A 7817-nucleotide genomic window follows, 5' to 3' on the forward strand; every position below is an offset into this window, starting at 1 on the left:
TCAGGTGCCTGAGATGAGATTACAAAATCCATCAGAGACCTACAAAACAGCCTGGTTTTCAAACACACGCAATGTTCTCGGTGAGAGTCAGGCCAGTTATTTACCAGTAAATGCCCAAACACAGACTTAGAATATACTGATGTAAATTGCGGGCATAACACCTACCCCTGTTGCAAAGGAATATAAAAAGTCCTTGATGTTTAAAGGAGTTCATGCCCTTAGGATCTTAAGTTTTTTTCCTTAAATCTTGGCAAGAACAGTGCAACTTCAAAACCATGGGATAGCAGCTACCACTTCTGTCTAGTTTGCTGAAGAAAGACTGAGGGTGAGGGGACCATATGAAACAAGCAGATCAAGTTGGGAACTGGGAGTTAAGTTTCCTTATTTATGTTCCTGACTTTGCCACCAACTTTAGGACAGATCCAAGGCCCACGAAAGTCACAAACTCCTGGTGTGGACAAGTCATTAGCAGGAGTTCACAGGAGAGCTAGACGTTTATTTGGAACATCCCAAGCCACATTAGTAAGGACTGAAACAGCCAAATGGGTTTGGAAAGGAAATTAACCTCATGCATATACCAAGTCTCTCCATGAGAGGGAGAAACAGATGGTCTCATGAGCACGTTATTTCATGAGGCCCTGTTTCAGGAGAAAGGGGCTGCATCTTTCTCTGAAGTCTCTGTAACAACAAACAGTCTAGCGGAGTAGATACATTACTGGTCTGATCCAGCATGGCTGTTCCTAGGTTCTCATGGTCTATATTAAGCAACATTGCTTTTTAAACACTTGCAAGGTCTTGATCCTATGGCACTGAGATCTCCCTTACTCAACCACCAGTTCCATTTCTGCAGCTTGCTTGGCCTCACGCAATATGTAAAGCTATTCGAAAGATTATGTGAACACATGGGTCCAGGCCATAGCATTAGCCCCATAATTCCCATTCAGCAGCTTGAGGTCTACATGCAGCTATATCATTTGCTCAATGATTTGCCTCAGTGTCATTTCACACAAGCACAAGCTACCTAGGTATTGTGCCTTTGGGCACATAGTTGAACAAGTACCTCGATTCAACACCAAGAACCAAGGAAAGATTTCTATGGTACATTGTTTTATTAAATGGGTCACAGGAACCCTGCACTGGACTCTAACTCCTGCTGGTAGGGCAGGGGGTTTTGAGCTGTGGCACAATTGGACTCAAGCATCTCTAAGACCCTCCTTGTCAGGGTAATATAAGGAACTGTCTTAGCCATATCAGGTCTCCACTTCTTTTTCCAAGAAGGGAGATGCCTTAACGATGGGACCAGACAGCCTCGAGCAGCAACTTAATTTTTTTTATTTTTTTTTAACAATTTCCTTGGACGTTTCCTGGCATGCCGAGGAAAAAGTTTCTGTGCACCACTAATTGGCACATGTGCTGGGGGTTGCCTATCCCTGGGCTAAAAGAAAGCTGAACTTGGACCAGTGTTTAAACTGGGTAGTTGGGCTGACCCATATAGCCTCTTAATGTCTTCCTGGGAACCAGGCTGAGCTAAGAGGACTGATACAAAACTCCTTTAATTAAGCAAATTAACAATTTCTGTTAGTCCAAGTGGGTTTACAGCAAATTATGTTAAACTTCTTTGAGACTGCATATTCTATTGATAAAGGGAAATTACATATTTTTGTAAGGCTCCTAAATTGGTACTGCCTGGCCACATGATTAAGAAACTAGGAACAAAATCAACACATTACACACAGAATGCATTAAAAGCTAGCTAACAGATGGGTCTTGAGACTGAACAGGGAATTGTGCATATTTGGCTGTGTGCCAACTAAGGTCCTGCACAGACTGTGTTTTCTTCTAGGTCATTGGTTCTTTTAAATAATTAATTACTGATGAAGTTTGCAGATGCCTCAATCCTTGTGTCAGTAGAGAATAACTTAGAGACTGTGATGGTTGGTTTGAGCAGCCGGGGGCAAAGGAAGAATGTGTTTTAATATGAGCAGATCTGAAGTTCTGCACCTAGGAATCTAGGCTGCACAGGATGCAGCAAGGACTCTTGGTTATTGCTCTCCATGAGATCATGATTATCTGAATATGCCTATGCAATCTATTGATGAAGAAAAAGGTGTATGGAGGAGCAAGAAAGCTTATATTACCTCTGCCTTAAGCATTGGTGTGACAGCTACTAACCATGTTGCACCCCATTTTGGGGTTCACTTTGTGAAGGATAGCGGGTATAGTCTCCTTGCACTCTTAGCCAGCCTAGTTATGGTGGTAAAATGTTGTAGTATAGATCAGCTCAGACAAGAAGTAGATCCAGGATATTATGAAGGGGGTGTGCAGGAGCAGTAACTGGTGCTGCAGGAGTAGCTGCATTCCTACTCCTGCCCCCCCTCCCCACCCTTTTACTGGGGGAGGCAGATCATGCCACAGGAGTAGCAGTCGGGGACTTCAAGTGCTGAAAGCAAGTAAAAATCCTGGCCCACCTTTTCCCTCCCATGCATCCCCTCCTCTCTTTCCACCTCCCTCCCTCACCTGCTTCTGATGCTGTCCTAGGGAGCCAAGGAACTCCAGAGCTGCTCCAGCCAGCCTGCACAGGGTCTGGGGTTAGCCTGGGGCAGCAGCAGCAACAGAAGGCAGGCAGCTTGTCCATCCCTGTGCCTGCTCCCAGGCTGGTGGGGAATACCTTGGTGTGTGTGTTGAGGGGGGGGCAAGGGATGCAGACACAACAGACACCAGGCAGGGAGGGGGAATGTGCCCACTGTCTGCCACCAGTGTCACTGTCCTGGGCTGAGATCAGCCTCCTGTGCAACCCAGCTAGAGCAGGACAGGAGCTCCCCTCGTCCCCAGAACAGCAGAAGTGGAAGGTGAAGGAGCAGGGAGGGGATATGCCTCTGAACACAAAGGGGGAGGAGGGGAATTCTTACCTTCAAGGGCTCAGAAAAATCCCTGGCTGCCGCAGGCACCAGGGGCAGAGTCAGGAATACATCCTGCCCCCAGCCAGGCACCGCCCCTTTGTGGGCAGGGCAGCTGCAACCCATCCCCATAGAGTTGCATGGGCCAGGTCCTACCTTGGGTACCACTGGGTGTTCCCACCCACCCACCAAAGCCCAAGTCTGCAGCACCCCAGGGAAGCCCCCGCTTCCTTTCTGGCCCCTGGTCTCCTCTGACTGCCACCTTCCCAAGGGCCCAACCCAGCTAGCCTTCCCATGATGTCTGTCCTGAGAGCCTGCTTCTCCCCGTGCTGCACAGACCCTGCCCTGAGCACCCAGCCCCTGTGCTTGGCATCCTGGTGCTGTCCCCACTCAAGTGAGAAGAGGCACCTGTCTGCCTCGGCTCCCTCCACTCCAGGACCATTAGAGAGACCTGAGCACCCCAGCTCTGGCAGCTGCAGCTGAGATGTTGCTGCCTCCATTCGCCAGATGCTGTCCTGGACCAGAGGGCCTGAGCTGCAGCCAGTAGCTGTTAGCTGTGGGTGACCTGGGCAGTGAGACACACACCCTGTTTCTTCTTCCTTTTTTTCCCCTCTCTCCTCTTACTTTCCACCCCCCCCTCTTTTTTTGTCCTTTCTCTCCTCACGACATGCTTAACAAAAAAAGAATACACAAGAATAAACGTCGTATATGAAGTTTTTATTGTCACCAGGTTTAGAATTTTTAGAAAATCTGGTATTTATTGTAAAAAACCAAAAACCATTTGTGATTATTAACTATACTAATATGCAGTTCATTCCACCATGTACCACCTGACCTGGTTTTGTTTTTCTGGCAGACCGGCACTCTAGCACCTCACAAGGTAGACACTGCGGTTTTTTTCAGCACTCCGGCCAAAAACGTTGCCTACCCCTGTTCTAGTCCTTGAACTTCCCAAGGTTTATGGAAAAGTATTAACTGGCTCTTTGGACAACTATTTTAAAAAAAGAGGAAGGATGGACAGTCTGCAACCTGTCTGTCAAATTCTGAGGCAGGTGGCTACAGTATCAACCTCTCTGGAATCAAGTATCATGAATTCTGGCCAGCAACCATCCCCTTTATCAGCCTAAGCAGGCAAGAGACAATTGCACCAGCCTGCTCCAAGTGGACAGTTAATACTTGTCATTAATATTCCTGGAGATTGCATTCACTAAGGCCTGCTGTTAAGAGCTGAATCCATGAAGATATTTCAGTGCCTCCATGTGCCTGACTTCCAGACTTGACTCCAAACCCCACAGTTGGTTATCTAGGGTCCCTTAACACTGCCTGGGGAGGACTGGACACTTCTGAACTGGATCCAAGACACCCATGTACTGAGCAGTGAACTGCCTGGAGCTAGTTAATAGGCAGCTATGTGTATGGGGCTTATGTTCAAAATCCTATCGCCCTCCAGAGCTTAGGTGCTAAAGTCAAGGTTGCATATCTGCTGAGGGACTAGAGCCAAGAATCCTGTCTTTCAAAAGGCAGAAAGGAGTTCAGTTTTCCTTCTAAAACACGGCCAGCAAAGGTGGTGTCACACCCACCTTTTATAATCATAGCCCAGAGGTGAAAGTGCTTGCCCAGGAAGTGAGAGGTCTAGGTTCTAGGTCCTCTCAGCTTAAGGGACTCAAACCCCCACCTCCCACTTCCTGGGATAGTACCCTATATCGGGAGCTAAGCTGAAAGCCCTATAGCATTCCTCCTGCAAGAAATTTTCTTTTTTTCCCCAATGGCTTAGCAAGTTTAATGGGGCCAGGAAGAAGGAACATAATTCCAGACTAGTGTTGAGGGCACTCAGATGGGCTGGGCTGAAATCCCAGCTCCGAGGATTACTTATTTTTAATCCAAAAGTGATTTAAATTGAATCAAATTCAGGAACACTGTGGGAAGTAGGGAACAGAACCCCAGTCTCCCCTCCTTGATACAGGTCAGAATGAGACCTGTGCAAAGGGGCAGACTGCCCCACCTCTGCCTACAGTGCAGTTTCCTGCATTGGTCTTTGAAACTCCTAGTGCTGGGCAGTGTCAGAGGCAAATACTGGACTGGATGTACCAATAGTCTGATCATCCTCCACTTCCTTCTCTGGTGTAAAAAGCCAGTGCTCCAGTTTTCACTGGGACTCTCCTAGTTTTCCATCAGCTGCCCCCGTGTCCCAGGAACAAGGTACACAAGGGTTTTCACTCCATGCAAAAACACTTGGGTGGAGCAGAATTTGTTTACCAGAAACAGTTTAAATCGAAAGTATTCAGAGTGAAGAGAATAATATAAAATGAGCACAGATACTATGAGAGCTGTTTTCTTTGCTCAGAGAAAGTGTTGACATGTTCAGCATTACGTAGTAGGCTCAGTTCAGACACTAAAGTGGGAGCATGGGGGGAGAGGGAAAAAAATGTTCTTCCTCCAGAGATCAGCATGGTACAGTCACACAATGAAAAACCAGTGATTTTAAAACTCAAAAATGTAGGCAGCCTTACTCTCTAACTAATCTCATGACTGTACTCTAGTAATTTCCCCTTAAGGTTCACTGTCATTGGTTGGTATAGTCATCAAAATGCACCCTCTAGCATGGACTGTTGCTAAGAACATGTAATCCGTGAACGTTACAGCTAAACATATTTATTCATATTCTTGATTTTAACAGTTTAAAAGAGGTCATGCACTATTTCTATTTGCTAAATAATTTTTAGAGTGTCAAGCTGTGCTTAGATAGAAATTGAAAGTGATCAAGATGCACAGAAACAGGACTTTCAGTTTTAATCAATTTTAGATGTGTTGGACAAACATTTTGTATTTAAAGCATATTTCAAGAAGAGTTGGTTAGTGCACTGTCAGATGAGTTCTGCTTGCTTGGCACTGGATTTTCCAGGGTTCTCATTTACCAAAAGATATAGACAGCTTCAAAGTTCCTAAATACAATAGTTTATGCAACATCTTCTCAACAACTACATCTTCAGCTGATCGTGGCAATGAGATGTCCAATTTCCACAACTCCCTCAGTGAGGTTTACAAAGCATCCCATCTGCATCTTTATACTCCTAAAACCCAATTAATGTACAACCGCATAATGTCTCAAGTTGCCAGAAACTGTAGATTACATCCTGTCCCACCTGACTTGTGTTCCTGGATTGGAAGCCAAGAGGTAAGCTTATTTCTCTCCCAATTTTTCAACAAACCAGATAATCCAGAAGAAAATATTCTCTTCATCTGCTATCTTTATGTAAATCAAAAGTAGCTATGGCAAAAGCTTTTATGCACCAGGGAATACTGAAAAAAATATTTCAGAAGAGTTTAAATACCAGTATTAACTCCATAGTAAGAAACCTGAAATTATATATTACAGGACATAACACATGACATTTAAAAAGTTTCATAAGTTAAAGACTCCCTCCCAACTCTGTATCTAATTTAGAAAGCACCAGTTTAATTCTAGGATGGTGCACTGAAGCAGAATATTTTTATTTAAATGACTTCAATTACAGTAATTGTAGGCCTTAACATTGGTTGTCAACTTCAAATTTAGTTTCAAATTACCAAATATTAAATCCAATTTAAGTTTGAATCAAGTCCTCTCTCGCCTTGAACTCTCGAGACAGTAACTCCAGCACATTTGTAAGTGCACTTTTGTGTAAGCGTTACCATAACCTTAAAAAAAGCTAATATAAGGAGGTTCTGGCTTTTGATTTTGGAGATAAGAGAACCCTCAAGTTACTGTTAAGTGCTACTGTAAACTGCAGCCTGGGTTTAAGAGATTTTTGCCATCAACCCTTGCATTTGGTTTAGTGCCAGAAATATAAAGTTTATCTTGATGATGCTTCCTGTTTAATATTAGATAAGGCTAATTAAAAAGCCACAGGTTCAGCTTGGCCACTCATAAGGAGACAGAAAGCTACCATATTTACTTGAATATAAGACAACCCCTGCAATAATTAAATTCCATATGAAAAATTTACAAATGTGTTTGTTCTTCTGCAATGCCAAAAAAGAAAGGCTGGCTAGAACTGAACTGTACAGACCAAGAGAGATGTGGGGATAGGAGCTGCCAGACTTGGGACTGTTTAGCTATACAACATATGCAAGTATGATATGCAAAGCAGAAACAGACAGAGAAGGGAAAGAAGCACATATCACCCAATTTCAGGCAGCTGCTATTTTGAGGAAACGGGGTGTATATCAGACCTCTCTGAAGAGTCCAAGGATTTATGCACAGGTATAAAATAGAGAGGGTAAGGTGGGAGGTCCTGAAGGGTCAGATGAAACTGATGAAAGAGATAAGGGAAAGAGACAGGATGGTACTAGTGGGAAACTTCACAGAAGGACAAGGTGTGGGGAGTGGTGGCTTGTAAACAACTAAAAGGCTAACATGCTGACCTAATGTGGGTGGTTGCAAGTAATATCTTGCTGGTGAGAGAAGTGCAACACAGTTTGGGCTTGATGAGCTCCAGGTGCCCAAGCGAGAGGTGTCGGGGAAAAAGAAACAGCAAGACATGCGTTTGGGAGCGTAGATGTAAAGGGCGCATGGGAAAGGGTCTGCCACTTTGTGTCACCAAAATAAGCCTGCACAGGAGATAGTACTACATGGTCTCATACCAAAGGGACCAGAGGAAACGTTATTAAGGACTTTATATGTGAAAACTAATTTATGGAAGGTAAGAAACCTTGGCTTTCACTGAAAGAAAGTGCCTGAAGCTGGGGCTGCGTGGGACAAGGAAGAGATCAGAGACAAAGAGGCAGAGAAGAAGTGGAGGAAAAAAAGACTGGATGCACTTGTTTCACTAAACTAACAGAGAGGACTGATGGGAGGGGCAGAGTTTCAGGTGGTTACTGAGGTAACAGTTTTTCATGGGGTTGTATATAAAGAAAGAGAGTTGTGCAGGGGTTTGTTTT

The sequence above is a fragment of the Crocodylus porosus genome, unplaced genomic scaffold (assembly GCF_001723895.1).
Source record: "Crocodylus porosus isolate Cpor-Errol unplaced genomic scaffold, CroPor_comp1, whole genome shotgun sequence".
In the NCBI taxonomy this organism is placed as follows: Eukaryota; Metazoa; Chordata; order Crocodylia; family Crocodylidae; genus Crocodylus; species Crocodylus porosus.